Genomic DNA, 25556 nt, shown 5'->3' on the forward strand with positions numbered 1-25556 from the left:
TCACCTAATCAACTATGATGCTTTCATATGGCCTTCCACACCAATTTCATATTTGTCTATCATCCTTGTTAACCTATTCTCAAGTTATACCTTTACACCACATTTATTGCATACACATTAATCATATTCTATACTCCAAACATACATGCCATCCATCTCACTCATCAACCATAACTACATTCAAGCATAAACACATATGCATGCATGCATCAATAAATAGGGTTACAACCCAAAATAATCAATATGAGCCACCTCTCATGGCCATATACAAAATAACCATAATAATATCATGAGCCAACACTTTTGGCTAATCAACATGACACGTAACAAAAAGACCAAGTCCCTATACATGCCATATCTAAAATGATGAAACTAACTATACCCAAATGTTCAATTGGTAGTGTGATCGTGTCTCCGACGTCCTCTGATCCCTGAGCTAGCTTGGCGGAGCTATACGAGATGGAAAGGAAAAGGGTAAGCATAAAACTTAGTAAGTTCACATGCAAATAAAACGCAACTTAAGCAAGCATAAAACAAGCATTTAACATAATGAACATAATCTTGCATTTATCAAATCTCATGAACTTATTCCTCATATATATATACATGTTCTTACTACAGGCTTATCATATTACATGTCATTCACAAGAGTTTGATGTACATACCTGTGCCCACTTACACATAGTAACTTACTTGCTTATCTTGATGCAATCGTTACGATTACTCATTAAACTTCTTTTGAACTAACCATTTAACACTCGGAATACTATCGAATACATCGGAAGCCTGCACCTAACTGCCTCATGTGTAGCCAATGCTACTTCATATCTCAGACCACATGTTGCTGGCTTAGGAGCTACTCACGGGACTACTCATACAGGCCGTCAGGTATCCGCAACACATGACAAACTACCTCACCATCAATAAAATATATGAGACTAGTACCCGGACGCCAAAACATGTGTCATATATATATATATATATATATATATATCACGAACTCAGGCACAACTCAATGAGTTCAGGTTTCATAATTCCTAGTGACATGTCACTTGTATCCTAAACTATTCCTAAGGTTCAAACGCGATTCTTCGATATCACATTTCCGTTGAGCTTGCTCGTAATGTCAATTTCAATAGTCATAGTACCCATCACATACTTATGGAGTAAGCAAGTATATTTCATAATAAAATTTAAGCATTAACACATCGTACAATATCACATTAATTATATATACTCACCATACATGCAATATCAAGCATTTAAAGTATGGTACATGTTGCATTATTTCCAAATGAACTTACCTCGGTACAAAATGATAGAATTGAGCTCAATTATCGTAAACTTTGTTTTTCCCTTGATCAAGACCCGAATCACATTTTTATTGATCTATAATGTCAAATTTAACTCATTCAATACACACATTTCTCATATTGACTCATAACACATACTTAGGAAAAATTACCTTTTTACCCCTAACTTTACACTTATTTACACTATAGTCCCTAGGCTCGTAAAATGAAATGCATGAAATTTCTTGATTACCTAGGCTAGCTAACTCATATTCTATCTCATATCAGCCCATATTTCTTTTATTTCACATTTCTACTACTCTTTTTTACACCTTTTACAAACAAGTCATTTTAGGTGTTTTCACTAAAAATCACTTAGTAAAAGATGTTTATCACACATCAAACATTCATATTCCTCCATTAGACATCAAAGTACAACCATGTCACACATGGGTCAAATTCCATACATGAACCCTACCTTAAAATAATGGTAGAAACAGCTAGATCAGTTGGTGACAACTTCAAAATGTAAAGAATATTAAAAATAGGGTTAGGGAGCACTTAGAATCAAGATTGAAAGATGAACAAAACCTTAGCTATGGCACCCTTAGAAATTTTGACTAGCACTTGGAGAAGATGGACAAATTTTGCTTTCATTTCCCTTTTTATTCTTTTAATTATTAATTGACCAAAATGCCCTTAAGGCCTTTCTTTCAAATTTTTCTTATGCATGTCCATTTTTGTCCAAAATTTTATAAATTGGTCAAATTGATAATTAGAGCCTTCTAATTTATAATATAAAGCAATTTCATGCTTGAAGCTTTTAGAACACAAGTTTTGCATCTTTTTCAATTTGGTCCTTATGGTTCAATTAAACATTTTACGTATAGAATTTCTCCATGAAATTTTCACACAAGCATCCATACCTGTCATGGGCCTCATAAAGACCATAAAATAATTATTTCTATCTTGAATTTGTGGTCTTAAAACCACTGTTCTAACTAGACCCCAATTCGAGATGTTACAGTACCTGCTAGAGCTTACACTACTCGCGCCTGCGAAGATGCGTCATCACCAAATGTTATTACCGGTACATTTTCTCTTTACGACACTAATGTTATTGCATTGATTGATCCTGGATTGACTCATTCGTATATATGTATGAATTTGGTGTCTAATAAGAGTTTTCCTGTTAAGTCTACTGCATTTGTGATTAAAGTATCAAACCCATTAGGCAAGTATGTTCTAGTTGACAAAGTATGCAAGAATTGTCCTTTAATGACTCAGGGTTACTATTTTCTGGTTGACTTGATGCTTTTACCATTTGATGAGTTCGATGTGATTCTGGGTATGGATTAGTTGACTTTACATGATGTCATTATGAACTGTAGATCAAAGATTATAGAATTGAAGTGTTAGAATAATGAAATTCTTCAGATTGAATCAAATGAATCAAATGAATTGTCTGTTGTGATTTCGTCTATGTCAACTTAGAGATGTGTGAGAAAGGTTACGAGGCTTATCTTGTTGATGTTTTGGATACAAAAGTGTCTGAATCAAAGATTGAATCAGTGTCGGTTGTCTGTGAATATCTGGATGTATTTCCTGATGAATTACAAAGTTTGCCACCTATTAGAGAGGTTGAATTTGCTATTGAATTAGTGTCGGGAACTTCACCAATATCTATAGCTTTGTATAGAATGGCTCCAATAGAGTTGAAAAAGTTGAAAGCTCAAGTGCAAGAGTTAACAGATAAAGGTTTTGCACTATCGAGTTTTTCGCCCTGGGGTGCACCAGTATTGTTTGTTAAGAAGAAAGGCAGGTCAAGGAGAATGTGTACTGATTACGTCAGCTTAACAAGGATACAGTAAAGAACAAGTATCCGTTACTGAGAATAGATGATTTGTTTGATTAGTTGAAAGGTGCAATAGTGTTTTCAAAGATTGATTTGAGATCTGGCTATTATCAGTTGCGAGTTAAAGATTCAAATGTGCCAAAAACTGCGTCCAGAATAAGGCACAGACATTATGAATTCCTTGTTATGCCTTTTGGATTGACTAATGCTCCTGCCATTTTTATGGATTTGATGAATCGGATATTTAGACAGTATTTAGACAGATTTGTTGTTGTGTTCATTGACAACATTCTGATTTATTCACGAGATGATTCTGAGCATGTCGAGCACTTGAGGATTGTGTTTTAAACATTGAGAGATGAACAATTGTATGCTAAATTCAGCAAATGTAAGTTTTGGCTCCGAGAAGTCAGATTTTTAGGACATATTTTCTCTTCGGATGGTGTTCGAGTTGATCCAAGTAAGATTTCTACATTTATTGACTTGAAACCACCTAGAAATGTATCTGAGGTCAGAAGCTTTCTGGGATTAGCTGGTTACTATCGAGGTTTTATAAAAGGGTTCTCGATGATTGCTACACTAATGACCAGACTGCTACAAAAAGATGTCAAGTTTGAATGGTCTGAGAAATGTCAACAAAGTTTCAATCAATTTAAAGCATTGTTAATAGAGGCACCAGTGTTCGTTCAACCTGAATCAAGTAAAGAATTTGTGATTTACAGTGACACATTATTGAACGGTTTGGGTTGCGTATTGATGCAAGAGGGAAAAGTTGTAGCTTATGCCTCTAGACAGTTGAAGCCACATGAAAAGAATTATCCAATACATGACTTAGAATTGGCTGCTATTGTATTTGTACTGAAAATTTGGTGTCATCATTTGTACAGTGAAAAATGCCACATCTTTACTAATCATAAAAGCTTAAAATATATTATGAATCAAATAGATTTGAATTTGCAACAACGGAGATGGCTTGAGTTATCACCTGGGGAAAGCAAATGTAGTCACAGATGCTTTGAGTAGAAAATCGTTGTTTGCTTTGAGAGCAATGAATACATAGTTGACGTTATCTAATGATGGTTCGATTTTAGCTGAGTTAAAGGCTAAATTGGTTTTTCTTCAACAAATTTGTGAAGCTCAAAAGTCTGATACTGAGTTACAAGCTAAAAGAGTGCAATGTGAATCGACTAGTGATTGAGAGTACCAAATCAGATCTAATGATTGTTTCATGTTTCGAGATAAAATCTGCATACTGAAAAATCTAGAGTTAATTTAGAAAATTTTACTCGAGGCATATAATGGTTTTTTATCCGTTCATCCTGGAAGTACTAAAATGTACAATGATTTAAAACAACTGTATTGGTGGTCATGTATGAAACGAGACATTTCTAAATTTGTAGCGAGATGTTTAGTGGGATAGAGTTACGATGGATTTCATATGGCAATTGCCCTTGTCACTGAAAAAGAAAGATTTTATTTGGGTTTTCGTTGATCGATTAACGAAATCAGCACATTTTGTTACGGTACGTACTGACTATTCACTCGATAGATTAACTGAATAGTATATTGCTGAGATCGTTAGATTACACGGGGTACCATGTAACACCCCTAACCCGTATCCGTCACTGGACTAGGGTTAAGAGGCATTACCGGACATTTTAAAACATTTATCGATCAATCCACAACTTTAATCATACATCATCATATCATAGCAATTCATACACATATAGTCCCTTTAGAAGGTCTACTAGGCCTTAAACATGCTTTGGAAAAGGTTCGTGACTAAACTGATCTCGTGTAAAAGCTTCTGGACACTTAGAAAAAATTATGCAAACATAGGTCACACACCCGTGTGAACAGGCCATATGACTCACACGGTTATCAGACACGCCCGTGTCGTTGGCCATGTGAAAACAGGGTATACATACTAACTTGTACCACACGGTTGGAGACATGCCCGTGTGCCTTGGCCATGGTTGAAACTGACTTGGGTCACACGGCTAACCACACGTCCGTGTGTCAAGCCGATGTACCCTTCGAAATGGCCACACACGCCTATGTGTAAAGGCTATATGCCTCACATGGCCACTAGAGGCACCTGTGTGCCAGACTGTGCTCGAGACTAACTTTAAATTCTAAGACTACCCCAGGGGACACACGGCCGTGTAACATGACTGTGTGTCGCACAAAGCTGAGACACACATTTGTGTCTCCACTCGTGTAGACAAAAATAGGCTATTTGCAAAGCCAATTTGCCACCTATTTTGGGTCATTCCTACAAGAATAAAACCAATCAGATTTCATGTCCCAATGCAGCCAAAAACATACTAAATCATGCACAAATTGACCCATGATATCATCATTCATTTTCATATACATTTTCAACTCAAACATACCAATTCAAAGTACTAACTTCATATCAAAAACATATGATTCATACATCATGCTAATCCATTTCAATTCATAGCATTTCCATAACTAATTCACATAACTAACTTACCAAATTGACCTTTTCTCACTAGGCCATTTATGCACATCAAAACATACCATTTCTTAACACAATTTATATACGAAAAACCAAACCAAATAGCAACTTTAATCTAGCCATATCACATGGCATTATATACACTTCACAAATCATATTCAAAAACTTCTAGCCTATACATGCCATACTTTATTATGAGCATTTTCAAAAGGTACCAATATAGAGTTCGATAGTGTGGTGATGATCCTCGATGATCCTCGAGCTTCCAATAGCTTTGATATCTATAAAACAATGCAAACACATACAAAGTAAGCTTTCAAAAGCTTAGTAAGCCATAAGTAAATAAACTTATCACATAACACAATTCTAAACCAAATCACTCATGTATTTCATGGCAAAATACAAGCACATATCCATATGTCTCATTTAGCTTATTTAATCATAATCCACTTAAATATATCGTATGTCCACAAATGTACATATATACTTACCTTTCATTCTCAAACATGATAAACATTTCAAACGTACAAACATGATAAACATTTCAAGCGTACCTAAATTGGATACATATTCACATAGTCATTTGTTTCTCAGAATGCCCGTTGAGCTGTTCAAAATCAATAAGGATACTTGGATAACTCATAAGCTTGTCTTACATGTAATCAAATATAGATGCCATTGTCCCAGACAAGGTCTTACACGAAATCATATACGATACCGAAGTCCCAGACATGGTCTTACACATAGATCTCTAATCGATGTCAACGTCCCAGACGTGGTCTTACACGATAACATATATCGGAATCCTATGTCATGACATATGTATCCTAACTATTCTTATGGTTTGTATGGGGCTTTCGAACGTCGTCGCACTATCGAGACTTTCTCAGATTTCACATATTCATCTCTCATATCCAGTCACAACAATTCAAATATCATATAAGCAAATAGTAATTCAATTTAACACATTTATTTGTATATCGACTTACCTCGTACGAAAATGAACGAATTTAACCAACTACTCGACCACTTTCGACTTTCCCCGATCTAATTTTGTTTTCCTTGGTTCTTGATCTATAAATAGTCAAATTTAACTCTTTTATTCACCAAATCATTCAATTCAATCCATTTACACATATTTAGGGCATTTTTCAAATTACCCTCATATTTTCACATTTTAACACTTTAGTCCATAATTCGCAAAATCACAAAATATGCATAATTTCATTACACACATGCCTAGTTGAATTTCCCTCTAGCCCATAGAAGCCCATATATTTCATTTATTTTACATTTTAGTCCCTCAAAATCTCATTTTCACAATTTAACCCAAATTACTCAAATCTTTAAAAATTCAAATACAAAACATATTAATCTAACACATGTCTTTCATTTTCATCAATTAACAACACAAAACTCACAAAAGCATCAATGGCTCAACACAAAATCTTCATTAGTTTCTTAAATTGAGACATAGGCTTAATAGAACACAAAGCAAAAATCACAAAAACGTAAAAATTATCAAAAACGGATCAAAAACCATACCTTAATCACCAATTTCCTTAGCGGAACCCTAAAACACCATGGAAGCTTTATTTTTTTCTTAATATTCAGCCAAGATGATGAAAAATAAGTATGGTTTGGCTTTTGTTTTATTTATCTTATATTTAATTACTAAATTACATAATTAACCTTAATGAATTAACATATAAAACACATCATGGTTGTCCATAATGTCCACTTATACTTTCAATGGTCTAATATCAACATAAAGACCTCACATTATAAAAGCCATAGCAATTTAGTACTTTAACAAATAGCAAGTCATTTTTGCACTTTACGCGATTAGGTCCTTTTATCAAATTAAACACATAATCGATAAAATTTTCATGCGAAACTTTCACACATATCAAATATCATGCAGTAAGCACAAAAAATAATATTAAAATATTTTTCTGGATCAGGTTTGTATTCTCGAAACCACTATTCCAACTAGGGTCTAAACCGGGTTGTTACAACTCTCCCCCTTAGGGATTTTCGTCCCCGAAAATCTTACTGTTGAACAGATTTGGATATTGTTGTCTCATAACATATTCGGGTTCCCACGTAGCTTCTTTGACCCCGTGTTTATGGCATAACACTTTCATTAAAAAAAATTTCTTATGTCGTAATTCTTTAACCTGGCGAACCAAAATACGGATCGGTTCTTCTTCATATGACATATCAGATCGAATTTCTATTTCTGACGGAGAAATCACATGTGAGGGATCAGATCTATCTAGTCTCAGAATTGATACGTGGAACACATTATGGATCTTTTCTAGCTTAGATGGAAACATCAATCTATAAGTAACGGGCCGACACACTTGATAATCTCAAACGGTCCAATAAACCTCAGACTCAATTTGCCTTTTTTGCCGAATCAGAGTATTTTCTTCCACGGAGATACTTTCAAAAATACTTTATCCCTGATTCCAAATTCAATATTTGTTTCAAGTCTACGTATGATTTCTGACGATCGGAAGCTGCTTTCAAACTTTCACGAATCACTTTTACTTTCTGTTTAGTCTCTTTGATCAAGTTGATCTCGTGTATCTTATTTTCACTGAGCTCTGACTAATAAAATGGTGTACAGTATTTTCTACCATATAAGGCTTTGTACTATGCCATTTTAATGCTTGATTGAAAACCATTGTTATAAGCGAATTCAATCAATGGAAAATATTGTTCCCACATACCTTCAAACTCAAGAATGCAACATCTCAACATATCCTCAAGAATCTGAATAATCCGCTCAGATTGACCATCCGTCTATGGGTGAAAAGCAGTACTGAAGTGCAATTTAGTACCTAAAGCCTCTTGCAGTTTCTTCCAAAACCTCGAAGTGAATCTCGGATCTCTACCTAACATAATAAACATTGGCACCCCGTACAATCTCACAATATCGGAAATGTATAACTCAGCTAATTTATCAAGTGAGTGGTTAGATCATACAGGAATAAAATGAGTTGATTTCATCAATCGGTCAACCACAACCCAAATTGCATTTTTCTTTCTCAGAGATAATGGCAAACCCGAAACAAAATCCATCGTTATTCTATCCCATTTCCACTCTGAAATCATAATCGGCTGCAACAAATCGAAAGGCACCTGATGTTCAGCTGTAACTTGCTGACACATCAAACATTTCGAAACAAAGTCAGAAATATCTCTTTTCATTCCAGGCCTCTAGTATAACTGTTTCAAATCATTATACATTTTCGTACTTCACATTTGTACAGATAAACGACTATTATGGACTTCTTTCAAAATCATCTGAATTAACTCTGGATTTCTCGGAACACAAATTCGATCTTGGAATCTCAGATAATCATCTATAGTAACTCAAAATTCAAAATCAGAATTCAAATCACACTCATTTTGTTAGTATCTCATTATCAACTTTCTGAGCATCAATAATATGACATAAAAATAACAGTCTCGCTTTCAATTCAACTAAAACAGAGCCATCATCAGACAAAACTAAATGAGCATTTATCGCACATAGCACAAATAATGATTTCTGACTCAAAGCATCAGCAACAACATTTGCTTTTCTCGGATGATAATCAATAACTAGCTCGTGGTCTTTTAACAGTTCTAGCCATCTCCGCTGTCTCAAGTTCAAATCTTTCTAAGTCATCAAATATTTCAGGCTTTTATGATCTGAAAACATGTGACATTTCTCACCAAATAGATAGTAACGCCAAATCTTCATAGCGAATACAATTGCAGCTAATTCAAGGTCGTGTGTCAGATAATTCTTTTGATGCGGCTTCAATTGTCTCGGGGCATAGGCTACAACCTTGCCTTCCTACATCAAAACACAACCTAGGCCATTTAACAAAGCATCGCTATATACCACAAATTCTTTACCGGATTCTGTTTGTACCAACACTAGAGCTTTATTCAATAGTGATTTCAACTATTCAAAGCTTTTCTGACATTTATCTAACCGCTCGAATTTCACATCTTTCTGTAGCAGTCTTGTCATTAGAATTGCAATCATAGAGAATCCTTTTATAAACCGTCGATAATAACCAGCAAGTCCCAAAAAACTGCAGACTTCAGAAACATCTCTTGGAGACTTTCAATCTAAGATAGCTAAAATTTTGCTCAGATCAACTCGTATACCAGATGTTGACACAATATGCCCCAAAAAACCAACTTCGTGTAACCAGAATTCACACTTACTAAATTTCGCAAATAATTGTTTATCACGCAAAGTCTGTAACACAACTCTCACATGCTCAGCATGCTCAGATTCATCATGTGAATAAATCAAAATGTCATCAATGAATATGACAAAAAATCGATCTAAATACGGTCTAAAAATTCTATTCATCAAATCCATAAAAATAACTGGTGCATTTGTTAATCCAAAAGGCATAACCAAAAACTCATAGTGTTCGTACCTCGTGCGAAAAGTAGTTTTTAGAATGTCTGAATCTTTTACTCTCAACTGATAATAGCCCGATCTCAGATCTATCTTTGAAAACACGGTAGCTCCTTTTAACGGATCAAACAAATCGCCAATTCTGGGCAGAGGATATTTGTTCTTGATAGTCACTTTGTTCAACTGACAATAATCAACGCACATTCTCATCGTGTCGTCTTTCTTTTTCACAAATAGAACAGGAGCACCCCAAGGTGAGAAACTCGGTCGTACGAAACCTCTATCTGTAAAATGTTGCAACTGAGACTTTAATTCTTTTAACTCGGTCAGAGCCATTCTATACGGAGCTATCGAAATTAGGACCGTCCTCGGCACTAACTCAATTCCAAATTCAACTTCTAGTATCAGAGGTAATCCCAGAAGTTTTTCAAGAAACACATCAAGGAATTCATAAACAACAGCCACTAATTCAATTTTCTTTTCTGTCACTTTCGTATCAATCACATATGCGAAATAAGCTTCACATCACTTTTTCAAATAATTCAGAGCTTTCATTGAAGATATCATAGCCGGTATCCCATTCAAATCATTGGATTCAATTCGGACTATCTTATCATTCTGACGTTTCAATTCAATAGTTTTCCTTTTGCAATTCACTATAGCATTATGCAATGTTAACCAATCCATACCCAAAATTATATCGAATTTGTCGAATGGCAACAACATCAAATTGGCTAGAAAATAAAAATCTCGAATCATCAACGGACAGTTCTTACATATTTTATCTACCAGAACACACTTTCCTAAAGGGTTCGATACTCTCATCACAATTTCAATAGAGTTTACAGGAAAGGTCTTGATGGATACTAAATTCATGCATACATATGAATGTGTCGGTCCTGGATCTATCAATGCAATCACAGAAGTATCGTAAAGAGTAAATGTACCTATTATAACATCTGGAGATAAAGCTTCCTCACGAGCTCAGAAAGCATAGGCTCTAGCAGGTGCTCTAGCCTCAGATCGTATAGTTGTGTCTTTAGTTGCACTTTGGCTACCACTCACATTTCTCATATTTCTCGGTGGTCTACCTCTAACTGTATTACCACTTGACTTCGATTCTGCATAATTTCTAGCTCAGCAAACTCGGGGAAATCACGTATAAAGTGATCTAAGGATCCACATTTGAAATAGGCTCGATCATTGAGCCTACAACTACCAGGATTTCTTTTACCACAATGCCTACACTTAGGTCGATTAGATTTAACATTTCTAACACTCACAATCGAAGTAGCTGGAGCTCTAAAGCTCGAATGTGATCTTGCACGATCTCTACTCGAATAACCCATAATAGCCTTTAACGACTATAATCATCTCAGAACTTCTTTGATGCTGACTGAAATGACTTATTCAATGATCTTTTTCGTACCTTTCTAGCTTCTGAGTCGGCTTTTCTTTTCTCTTTACTCAATTCTTCAGCTTTACATGCTCGTTCAACAAGCACCACCATCTCTTTTATTTCCAAAATCTCAACTAACAAGCAGATATCTTCATTTAAGCCATCTTCAAACCTTTTACACATTATTGCTTCAGTCGATACACATTCTAATGCATACTGGCTCAATCTTACAATTCTCGCTCGTATTCTATAACAGACATAAGGCCCTATTTTCGCTTAAGAAACTCTTTGCGTTTCTGATCTATGAATCTCTCACTGATGTATTTCTTTCAGAATTTAGTTTGGAAGAAATCCCAGGTGATTCGTTCACTCCGAACCACTGATATCAAAGATTTCCACTACTGATACGTCGTATCTGTCAAAAGTGACATAGCACATTTAACACATTCTTTCGGAGTACAAGACAACTCATCAAATACCCGAATCGTATTCTCGAGCCAGAACTCAGTTATCTCAGCATCATCATCAGTAGGGGCACAAAATTCTTTAGCCCCATATTTTCTAATTTTATCAATCGGAAGCTTATTCAGACGAATCGGATCTACCACTTGGGAAGCTATGGGAACTTGCAAGGGCGAAGGTTGGGGAGCAACCAGATTAGTTACAACATATTGAGTGAACCACTTTTTCATCATTTGGAAAAAGGCTTGTTTAGTCTCTCCCTCATGGCTACTCATAACAAGTCTAGAATCAGATGGCCCTGTCCCTTGAGCAGGAGAAGGTACATTACTTTCGACATCGTCAGCTACGGCTCGTTTGGGATTCATTACTATACGAAGAACACATTTTCATTTTCAGGAATCATCACGCTATCACAGTTTATATATATATGGCATGTATAGCTAGACTCACATACACAACGTTAGTCCCAGAATCGACTAAACCGTAGCTCTAATACCAACAAAATGTAACACCCTTAACCCGTAACTATCACTGGTCTAGGGTTAAGAGGCATTACCAGAAATTTTAGAAAATTTATCAATCAATCCACAACTTTAATCATACATCATCATAACATAGCAATTCATAGACATATAGTCCCTTTAGAAGGTCTACGAGACCTTAAACATGCTTTGGAGAAAGTTTGGGACTAAACTGATCTTGTATAAAAGATTCCAGACACTTAGAAAAATTATGCAAACACAGGTCACACGCCTGTGTGAACAGGCCGTGTGACTCACACAGTTATCAGACACACCCGTCTCATAGGCCGTGTAAAAATAGGATACACATACCGACTTGTACCACACGGCCAGAGACATGCCCGTGTGCCTTGGTTGTGGTCGAAACTGACTTGGGTCACATGGCTAACCACACGCCCGTGTGTCTAGCATGTGTACTTTTTGAAATGGCCACAGATGCCAATGTGTTAAGGTTGTATGCCTCACACAGTCACCAGACACACCCGTGTGTCTAGGCCGTGCTTGAGACTAACTTTAAATTGTAGAACTACCCCAAGGGACACATGGTGGTGTAACGTGACTGTGTGTCCCACACGGCTGAGACACACGTCCGTGTCTCTACTCGTGTGGAAAAAAATAGGCTATTTCCAAAGCCAATTTGCCACCCATTTTGGGTTATTCCTAAAGCATAAAACCAATCACATTTTATGTCCCAAAGGCAGCCAAAAACATACTAAATCATGCACTAATACATTCCCATATACAATTCTAACTCAAACATACCAATTCAAAGTACTAACTTCATATCAAAAACAAACAATTCATACATCATATTAATCCATTTCAATTCATAGCATTTCCATAACTAATTCACTTAACTAACTTACCAAATTGACCATTTCTCACTAGGCCATTTATGCACATCAAAACATATCATTTCTTAACACAATTTATATATGAAAAACCAAACCAAATAGCAACTTTAATCTAGCCATATCACATTGCATTATATACACTTCACAAATCATATTCAAAAAACTTCTTGCCTATACATGCCATACTTTATTATTCACATTTTCAAAAGGTACCAAAATGGAGTTCGATAGTGTAGTGATGATCCTCGACGATCCCTGAGCTTCCAGTAGCTTTGATAACTATAAAATAATGCAAACACACACAAAGTAAGCTTTCAAAAGCTTAGTAAGCCATATACAAATAAACTTATCGCGTAACACAATTCTAAACCAATCTATTCATGTATTTCATGGAAACATACAATCACATATCAATATGTATCATATAGCTCATTTGATCATAATTCACTTAAATATATCATATGTCCAAAAATGTACAGATACTTATATTTCATTCTCAAACATGATAAACATTTCAAACGTACCTGAATTGGATACACATTCACATAGTCATTTGTTTCTCAGAATGCTCGTTGAACTGTTCAGAATCAATAAGGATACTTGGATAGCTTATAAGCTCGTATAATGCCAATGTCCTAGACGTGCTCTTACATATAATCAAATATCAATGCCACTGTCCTAAACAAGGTCTTACATGAAATCATATACGATGTCAATGTCCCAGATATGGTCTTATACGTAGATCTTCAATCGATGCCAATGTCCCAGACGTGGTCTTACACGATAACACATATCGGAATCCTATGTCATGAAATATGTATCCTAACTATTCCTATGGTTCGTATGGGGCTTTCGGACGTCGTCGCATTATCGAAACTTTCTCGGATTTTACATATTCAGCTATCATATCCATTCACTACAATTCAAATATCATATAAGCAATAATAATTCAATTTGACACATTTATTTGTATATCAACTTACCTCGTATGGAAATGAATGGATTTCTGATACTATACTGAAATGGGCAAAGGCCCACACTGATACTGTTACTGTATTGGACTAAGGCCCACACTGATATTACGACTGATATGGGCTTAGGCCTAGACTATTCAAAACTGTATGTTTGACTGTTTGATAAATATGGATTACACACTTAGTTTTCATAAACTCATATTTTCTGCCTATCTGTGTAGGTAATCCTTAGGTGGGTCGGTACTGCGAGGGACTCGGAAATGGCCACACCACTGATTATGCTCTCGTTTTGAATTTAGTAAAAGTAGTTTTATATGGGTAAATTTTATGTAATAAGGCCATTTTAAAGTTTCATTTTATTTTGGGATTTATTTAATTTGACTTATATCTGCTAGCAGTAAGACTCGGTGTGACAGCCCAAAATTGACCCTAGTCGGAATGTGGTTTCGGGACCACAAAACCGAGGCATAAAAATAATTTAAAATTTATTTTGATGCCTATAATATGTGTGTGCTCATGTGTGACATTTTTTGATGATTGATTTAGTGTTATAAAGGTGAATTTCACTAGAAGGGACTTAGTAGTGAACTTTGAAAGTACGATAGGGAAATGTGTGATGACTAATTAAAGCATGCATGCAAAACAATGGACTTGCATGTCAAATTCCCCCTTTTTATAGGTGGTGGCCGGCCATAGCAAGGAATTATGGGCAAAGAAAACATGTTATGACATGTTTTGTTAATGCATGATGTATTAAGTGATAAAATAATTAGATGTGGGAAGAGAAACAAAAAAAAAATGTGTGTAGCATTCTTTCCCCCCCATTGCCGTGTAACTAAGAAAGAAAAACAAAAAAATTGTTCATCTTTTCCCTCCTTCTTTTGGCCGAAAATTCTAAGAGGAAGAAGAGATTTTTGCTTCATTTTCTTTGTTTAGAAGAGATCTAGAAGGAGATTTGGCTAAACTTGCATCAAGATTAAGGTATGTATGAGGTTGTGTTATGAGTTTCATGCATGTTTTAGTTGCTAACTTGATGTTCATGTTAGCCATGGTTCAAATCCTTGTTATGCCATGGAAATGGTATTTGGCCAAAGTTGTTATTGTGTTAAAGCCATTGCATGCTAAATGTGAAGCTTGCTAATGATGCATGCAATGATGGATTGTCTACTCTTGAAATTTCTTTGTAGCAATCTTGAGTAAGACATTGAGTTTTCTTTTTTGTTTAACCATGACCGAAGTTGAAAGGGGCATGATTGTGATGTATTCGGCCATGAAGCATTAATAAGCATGGTTTATGCTTCTTGCATGTTAGTTAAAATTTGTGCTTTGGATGGTTATGGACACCTTGAAATTGCCTTGCACCTATATGTGTATATATGTTTGCACATGATATTTTGGTGATGAAGAAAGTGATAAATATGTTTGTTTAAAGAAGAAATTTGTTGAAGAATGTTGTGAAATTTGCATGTACATTCGCCTAGTACATGTATAGGGTGAAAAACCTTGAAATTATTTTTGATTTTGTGTATTTATGACCATGTATAATCGGCCACATGAGTAATTTGAGCACTTGATGTTATGTTAAAATTCTTGAGCTTAAATATATGGATGTATGTATATGTGGCCATATAATGGCGATTTGGTTCAAAGGTTGAATGATAAATTATAATAAAGTGAGATGATATGAGATGCCGAATGTGATTGACTAGTAAACATTATTGAGAAAAATATTGAATACTTCTACTTGTATTCGTTAAGCTCAAGAGCAAAGGGGAGCTAAATCCGATAAAGGGAAGGAAAAAGTGATCGAATAGCCGTTGAAGCCGTTCGACAACATCCAAGTAAGTCCTCAAGAAATGACCCTACGAATTATGTGAAATGAAATATGGATGTGTAATGATAATTGATTTATGTGTTTATGAGTATTTGAATGATACCCGGCTAAGTCCCAAGGCGATTATGCTAGTGATATGTTTGTGTTTGAGCCTTAGTAACGAAAATGAAACATGGATGTGAAATGATTATTGATGTATGTGTGCATGAGCAATTGAATGATATCCGGCTAAGTCCCAAGACATTTATGCTAGTAATTATATCCGAGTTAAGACCAAGGCAATTGTGCTAGTGACTACATCCGGCTAAGACCAAGGCATTCGTGCAAGTTGTTAAATCCGCTAATAACCGAAGGCATTTGTGCAAGTCGTTATATCCGGGCTAAGACCAAAGGCATTCGTGCATGTGGTTATATCCGGTTGTATTCAAGAAGCTTGGGCTGGAGGTGGCGTTGGTTGCTGTAATAAATTTAACTAGTACGCTCGGAAAGCCCAAAGGATAAGGTATGTTTATATGTGCATTGGAAAAGTCGATATGTTTGAGTAACATTCGCTCAATCGACTAACGAGTTTTCAGCTATTGAATTGGTTGATATCTTGTGAAAGTATATAATGATGAAGTGTGAAGTAAGTATGATTATGTGAATGTGTATTAATGAAATGATTCATTTGGCTATGTGAATGTAATGCTTTAGTTAAAGTTGATTTTATTGCTTGAGACTTACTAAGCATAAAAATGCTTACCCCGTTGCTTTGGCTCTCTGTTTTATAGATTTTGCTCGTTAGCGATCGAATTCGGGATCATTAAAGTCGAAGTCATCTACACTATCAAAGCCTCCATTTTGGTATAATTTTGGTTGAACTTTGAAATGGCATGTATAGGACTACCCTATTGTTGAAGGTCATGTACCTTTCGGTTTTGTGTAAGCTTGGATAGCCATGCGAAAATGGCTTATATACGTTTTTAGTATGATTCTATAATCGTTTGTATGATGATCATTATGGGGTATGGAATTGTTTTGAAAAGATTAGCCATTGGAATGGTTAATCATGATCACACTTTATGCTATGTATGCAAAAAGGGCCAATTGAATCGTGGAAATCATGAAATAGGTAAAGGTTACCTTGAAAACAGATGCTGGCAGCAGCAGTGATGTGGTTTTGAAAAATCACCAAAATTTGTAGGAATGGTATTAAATAGTGAATAAGTTATTTAATTTAACCTTGATGAGTCTACTTTCATATGGAAGAAACGAAACGGTCATAGAAGTTACATGTTAAGAGATATTAAAGTTAGTGTGAGACAGGGCCAGAACGGTTTCTGGGTCCCCTGTCGCGACTTTAAAAATTTACTATAAATTATCCAGAAAGAATTATAAGTCATACCTTATATTTGTAGATTCCATTTTGAGTCTAGTTTCATTAGAAACAAACGACACCAGTATTAAAGCCCTATACAGAGAGATATTCAAGTTGTAATGCGCAAAGGTCAGAGCAGTCTATCCCTGTAACATGGGTGACTTTAACTAATAAACTGTACCAATTGGCCCGACCAAAAATTCTAGAAATAAATCCATGGAAGGATATATGAGTCTAAATTCAGGGAAAATTTACAGAATCAGTTTCTGAGTTTTTAAACTAGAGATATGATTTTTAAGGAGACAGTGACTCAGTTTTCCAGCCTGTCTGGAAATGCCAAATTGGTCGGTGCTTTAAGAGGATTTAGCTCGTTAACCCCTCGCGTCCGACACCGGCGATGGTCTCGGGTTCGGGGTGTTACAATTTTATTGGTATCAGAGCTACGGTTTAGTTAATTCTAGGACTACCGTGATGTGTTTGGGGTCTAGCTATACATGCCATTAAATGATGAATTGATAGTGTGGTGAGTTCTGACAATTTGACTTTGTGTTTTTTATAGCAATGGATCCCGATCCCAACCGAGCAATAGCGATGATGTGGAGAGTGTGGCGCTGCTCCCGCAAGGGGGAGAGCCGGCGGACTCTCAACCTATGGCCAAGAATCCGAATGATGAGGCTAGGCAAGCCTTTTATAGTGTGATGAATGATTGGTTTAACCAATACATTCGAACTAACACTACTGTTCCTCAACCTCCATTCCCGACAAATGCAACCCCAAGACCTACAATACCTCCGAGAATCGACCAAATAAGGTCAAGTAAGCCCCAATGACGGGATTCGAAAACATGGGGCCACGGAATTTAAAGCTACGGATGATGACGATGCCGAGCAAGCTGAATTTTGGTTGGACAACACTATCCGGTGCTCGATGAGCTATCTTGTACACCGATGAGTGCTTAAAGTGTACCATCTCCTTGCTACGCGATTCCGCCTACTATTGGTGGAGTACTCGACTTGTGGTGCCTAGAGAGCAAGTGACTTGGGAGTTCTTTCAAATCGAGTTCAAAAAAGTATATCGATCGAGATTCATCGACCAAAAGCGAAAAGAATTTCTTGATCTTAAGCAAGGCTCTATGTCGATTCCGACTCGAACGAAAATTTGTGAGGCTTAGCCAGACGCATGCGAGAATGCATTTCGTCCGAAGCTATTATGTAAACGCTTGAGGATGGGCTGAATGATGATATAAGGATGTTCGTTGGCATTCTCGAAATACGAGAGTTCGTAGTACTTGTTGAGCGAGCTTGTAAAGTCAAGAGCTTAGAAAGGAGAAACAAAAAGTTGATGTGAGAACTGGAGAATTTGAAAAGGTCCTCGGAAAGTCTCTTCAACAGCATCGAAGAGATTTCGAGATGATGTGAGCCGGTCTGAGGCGCGGGCTTTTCTAGACGAGATCGCGGTCGACCCCCTGTGACCACACGAGTCACTTCGATCGCCAGTGGTGGAAATGATCACCGAGAGAGAGAGGAGTGTCTGCATTGTGGCAAATGGCATTCGGGGAGCTATAGGTTCTGTGATCGCTCCTGCTATAAGTGTGGATCGGCTGACCACTTTATCAAGGACTGCCCGAGGTTGCTTGAACAAAATATAAGTCAAAGTGGAAACCCGGGTGCTACCACTGCTCGAGGTAGGCCATCCCGAAATAAGGGCAATGCTAGTGGCGGTCAGAGAGGGTCGAGAGATGCTAATCCAAGACCCGAGGCTCGTGCTCCTGCTAGGACTTATGCCATGCGCGCACGCGAGGATGCTGCCTCACCAGATGTTATTACCGGTACTTTCACTCTTTTCGATACTAATGTGATTGCTTTGATTGACCCTGGTTCTACTCATTCTTATATATGTGAAACCTTAGCATCCAAGAAGACTTTGCCTATTGAGTCTCTCGAGTTTGTAATTCGGTGTCAAACCCTTGGGTCATTACGTGCTTGTCAACAAAGTGTGCAAGAAAAGTCCCCTAGTATTCCGAGGTTCTTGTTTTCCGGCGGACTTGATGCTTTTGCCGTTCGATGAATTCGACTTTATTCTTGGTTTGGATTGGTTGACCATATACGATGCGGTTGTAAATTGTAAAAGCAAGACTATCGAGTTGAGGTGCGCGAATAACGAGATAATTCGGGTTGAGTCTACAGACTTAAAGGGTTGCCACCGTAATATCGCAATGTTGGCCCGAAATATGTAAGAAAAGGTGCGAAATGTACCTTGCGTATGTGCTCGATGACAAGGAGTCGAAAAGAAACCCGAATCTGCGATGAGTTTGTGAATACCGGACGTTTTCCTGAAGAATTACGGGTTTACCACTGTTCGGAAATAGAGTTTGGCATCGAATTGGTACCGTACCACTCCAATTTTGATAGCTCCGTATCGTATGGCAATCGCGGGAATTAAAGGAGTTGAAAGCTCGGTTGCAAGAATTGGTGGATAGAGGTTTCGCTCACCGAGTTTTTGCCTTGGGTGCACCAAAGTGTTATTTGTGAAAAGAAGGATGGGACCATGAGGTTGTGCATCGACTATCATCGACAATAAAGCGGCGATAAAGAACAAATATTCGTTCACGTATTGATGACTTGTTCGATCAATCAAGGAGCCTCGGTGTTCTCGAAAATAGATTTGAGATCGGGCTATTATCGATTCATGAATTCGAGATTCGGACGTACCCAAGACCGCCTTGAGCGAGATATGGTCACTATGAGTTCCTAGTGATGCCGTTTGGACTTACTAATGCCCTTGCGGTATTTATAGATTTAATGAATCGGATCTTCAGACCATATTTGGATCGGTTCGTAGTCGTGTTCATTGATGACATCTTGGTCTATTCAAGAAATGAGACCGAACATCTTTGAACACCGAGGTTAGTCTTGCAAATTCTACGGGATAAGCAATTATATGCTAAGTTCAAAAGTGTGAGTTACGGTTAAGAGAGGTTAGCTTCTTGGGGCATGTGATATCTGTGCATCGGGCATTCGAGTCGACCGAACAAAATTTTAGCCATACTTAACTGAAGCCTCCTAGAAATATTACCGAGGTTCGAGCTTTTTGGGGCTGGCGGTTATTACCGATGATTTGTAAAGGTTTCTCAACGATAGCCACGCCAATGACGGCTACTCCAAAAGGACGTAAGGTTCGAATGGTCGGAGAAATGTCGAAAAGTTTCGATCAACTGAAAACTTATTTGACTAAAGCCCCAATTCTAGTGCAACCCGAATCGGCAAAGAGTTTGTCATCTCAATGGCGCCTCCTACTTGGTTTAGGTTGTGTATTGATGCAAGAAGGTCGAGTTGTGGCCTGTCGTCGAGGCAATTAAAGCCACATGAGAAAAATTATCCGACCCATGATCTCGAATCGGTCGCCATCGTATTCGCCTTAAAGATTTGGCGACATTACTTATTTGGTGAGAAGTGCCATGTGTATTCGGATCACAAAAGTCTCAAATATTTGATGTCTCAAAGAGACTTAAATCTGCGACAAAGACGATGGCTCGAGTTTGTTAAAGGATTATGAGCTGGTCATTGACTATCACCCGGAAAGGCGAATATGGTTGCGGATGCCTTGAGTCGTAAATCATTATTCGCTACGAGCAATGAATGTGCACTTGTCCGCTTCGATCCGACAACGTGTTAGTAGCTGAATTGAAAGCCAAACCATTATTGATACATCAAATTTGTGAAGCTCGGAAGGTCGACGATGAGTTGGTCGCAAAACGGGCGAGTGTGTTCAACAAGGAATCGGAGTTTCGGATCGATGATGACGATTGTTTGAGGTTCGAGTCGTCGTGTGTTCCAAAGAATTCGAACTTATTTCGATAATCTTGAACGAAGCCCATTGTAGCCGAATGGCGATCCACCCGGGAGTACGAAGATGTCTGGCGATTTGAAACGTCGGTTTTGGTGGCATGGTATGAAACGAGACATCTCGACTTTGTTTGAGGTGTTTAATATGTCAACAATTGAAAGCGGAACATCAAGTGCCTTCAGGATTACTCTTCAGCCGATCACGATACCCGAGTGGAAATGGGATCGAGTCACAATGGACTTCGTATCCGGACTGCCGTTGTCAGTGAGTAAGAAGGATGCGATTTGGGTCGTTGTAGATAGATTGACTAAGTCGGCTCACTTCGTCCCCGTACGTACAGACTTTTCAATGGACAAACTAGCCGAACTGTACGTTTCTCAGATTGTGAGATTACACGGGGTGCCTATTTCCATCATGTCGGATATTGATCCGAGATTTACCTCGCGATTTTGGAAAAAGTTGCAAGAAGCTTTGGGTACTAAGTTGCATTTCAGCACCGCCTTTCACCCCCAAACCGATGGTCAATCCGAGCGGATAATTCAGATACTTGAGGATATGTTGAGATGTTGCATCCTCGAGTTCAGTGGTTCATGGGAACGGTACTTGCCTTTGATTGAATTCGCTTACAACAACAGCTTTCAATCAAGTATTAAGATGGCACCCTATGAGGCTTTGTACGGTCGTAAATGCCGTACACCATTGTTTTGGACTGAGCTCGGTGAAAGCAAAATTTTCGGGGTGGATTTGATTAGAGATCTTTGAATGAAAGTGAAAGTAATCCGTGAAAGTCGAAGATAGCCTCCGATCGTCGGAAGTCGTGCGTGGATCTGAAGTGTAAAGACATCGAGCATCAGGTGGGAGATAAAGTGTTTCTCAAGGTTTCACCTTGGAAAAAGATACTCAGATTCGCCCGTAAGGGCAAGTTGAGCCCGAGGTTCATTGGGCCATATAAGATATCCGAGCGAGTCGGTCCGGTGGCATATCGTGCGATTTTGCCCCGAACTCGAAAAGATTCACGATGTCTTTCATGTTTCGATGCTTGACGCTATAGATCGATCCATCGTGCGTGATTAGTCCATCGGAGGTTGAAATTCAAGCCAATATGAGTTATGAGGAAGAACCGATTCGTATCCTATCACGTGAAGTGAAAGAGTTGCGAAACAAGCGGGTTCCGCTAGTGAAAGTGTTATGGCTCAAACACGGGATAGAAGAAGCTACTTGGGAAACCGAGAACTCTATGAAAGAGCGATACCCAACCCTATTTACGGTAAGATTTTCGGGACGAAAATTTCTTAAGTGGGGGAGAGTTGTGACAGCCCAAAATTGACCCTAGTCGGAATGTGGTTTTGGGACCACAAAACCGAGGCATAAAACTAATTTAAAATTTATTTTGATGCCTATAATATGTGTGTGCTCATGTGTGACATTTTTTGATGATTGATTTAGTGTTATAAAGGTGAATTTCACTAGAAGGGACTTAGTAGTGAACTTTGAAAGTACGATAGGGAAATGTGTGATGACTAATTAAAGCATGCATGCAAAACAATGGACTTGCATGTCAAATTCCCCTTTTATAGGTGGTGGCGGCCATAGCAAGGAATTATGGGCAAAGAAAACATGTTATGACATGTTTTGTTAATGCATGATGTATTAAGTGATAAAATAATTAGATGTGGGAAGAGAAACAAAAAAAAATGTGTGTAGCATTCTTTCCCCCCATTGCCGTGTAACTAAGAAAGAAAAACAAAAATTGTTCATCTTTTCCCTCCTTCTTTTGGCCGAAAATTCTAAGAGGAAGAAGAGATTTTGCTTCATTTTCTTTGTTTAGAAGAGATCTAGAAGGAGATTTGGCTAAACTTGCATCAAGATTAAGGTATGTATGAGGTTGTGTTATGAGTTTCATGCATGTTTTAGTTGCTAACTTGATGTTCATGTTAGCCATGGTTCAAATCCTTGTTATGCCATAGAAATGGTATTTGGCCAAAGTTGTTATTGTGTTAAAGCCATTGCATGCTAAATGTGAAGCTTGCTAATGATGCATGCAATGATGGATTGTCTACTCTTGAAATTTCTTTGTAGCAATCTTGAGTAAGACATTGAGTTTTCTTTTTTGTTTAACCATGACCGAAGTTGAAAGGGGCATGATTGTGATGTATTCGGCCATGAAGCATTCATAAGCATGGTTTATGCTTCTTGCATGTTAGTTAAAATTTGTGCTTTGGATGGTTATGGACACCTTGAAATTCGGCCTTGAACCTATATGTGTATATATGTTTACACATGATATTTTGGTGATGAAGAAAGTGATAAATATGTTTGTTTAAAGAAGAAATTTGTTGAAGAATGTTGTGAAATTTGCATGTACATTCGGCCTAGTACATGTATAGGGTGAAAAACCTTGAAATTATTTTTGATTTTGTGTATTTATGACCATGTATAATCGGCCACATGAGTAATTTGAGCACTTGATGTTATGTTAAAATTCTTGAGCTTAAATATATGGATGTATGTATATGTGGCCATATAATGGCGATTTGGTTCAAAGGTTGAATGATAAATTATAATAAAGTGAGATGATATGAGATGCCGAATGTGATTGACTAGTAAACATTATTGAGAAAAATATTGAATACTTCTACTTGTATTCGTTAAGCTCAAGAGCAAAGGGGAGCTAAATCCGATAAAGGGAAGGAAAAAGTGATCGAATAGCCATTGAAGCCGTTCGACAACATCCGAAGTAAGTCCTCAAGAAATGACCCTACACGAATTATGTGAAATGAAATATGGATGTGTAATGATAATTGATTTATGTGTTTATGAGTATTTGAATGATACCTGGGCTAAGTCCCGAAGGCGATTATGCTAGTGATATGTTTGTGTTTGAGCCTTAGTAACGAAAATGAAACATGGATGTGAAATGATTATTGATGTATGTGTGCATGAGCAATTGAATGATATCCGGCTAAGTCCCAAGACATTTATGCTAGTAATTATATCCGGTTAAGACCAAGGCAATTGTGCTAGTGACTACATCCGGGCTAAGACCAAGGTATTCGTGCAAGTTGTTAAATCCAGCTAATACCAAGGCATTTGTGCAAGTCGTTATATCCGGCTAAGACACAAGGCATTCGTGCATGTGGTTATATCCGGTTGTATTCAAGAAGCTTGGGCTGGAGGTGAGCGTTGGTGGCTGTAATAAATTTAACTAGTATGCTCGAAAAGCCCAAAGGATAAGGTATGTTTATATGTGCATTGGAAAAGTCGATATGTTTGAGTAACATTCGCTCAATCGACTAACGAGTTTTCAGCTATTGAATTGGTTGATATCTTGTGAAAGTATATAATGATGAAGTGTGAAGTAAGTATGATTATGTGAATGTGTATTAATGAAATGATTCATTTGGCTATGTGAATGTAATGCTTTAGTTAAAGCTGATTTTATTGCTTGAGACTTACTAAGCATAAAAATGCTTACCCCGTTGCTTTGGCTCTCTGTTTTATAGATTTTGCTCGTTAGCGATCGGATTCGGGATCATTAAAGTCGAAGTCATCTACACTATCAAAGCCTCCATTTTGGTATAATTTTGGTTGAACTTTGAAATGGCATGTATAGGACTACCCTATTGTTGAAGGTTATGTACCTTTCGGTTTTGTGTAAGCTTGGATAGCCATGCAAAATGGCTTATATCGTTTTAGTATGATTCTATAATCGTTTGTATGATCATCATTATGGGGTATGGAATTGTTTTGAAAAGATTAGCCATTGGAATGGTTAATCATGATCACACTTTATGCTATGTATGCAAAAAGGGCCAATTGAATCGTGGAAATCATGAAATAGGTAAAGGTTACCTTGAAAACAGATGCTGGCAGCAGTAGTGGTGTGGTTTTGAAAAATCACCAAAATTTGTAGGAATGGTATTAAATAGTGAATAAGTTATGTAATTGAACCTTGATGAGTCTACTTTCATATGGAAGAAACGAAACGGTCATAGAAGTTACATGTTAAGAGATATTAAAGTTAGTGTGAGACAGGGCCAGAACGGTTTCTGGGTCCCCTGTCGTGACTTTAAAAATTTACTATAAATTATCCAGAAAGAATTATAAGTCATGCCTTATATGTGCAGATTCCATTTTGAGTCTAGTTTCATTAGAAAGAAACGGTACCAGTATTAAAGCCCTGTACAGAGAGATATTCAAGTTGTAACGCGCGAAGGTCAGAGCGGTTGATCCCTGTAACAT

The sequence above is a fragment of the Gossypium arboreum genome, chromosome 9, assembly GCF_025698485.1.
Source record: "Gossypium arboreum isolate Shixiya-1 chromosome 9, ASM2569848v2, whole genome shotgun sequence".
Taxonomy (NCBI): Eukaryota; Viridiplantae; Streptophyta; class Magnoliopsida; order Malvales; family Malvaceae; genus Gossypium; species Gossypium arboreum.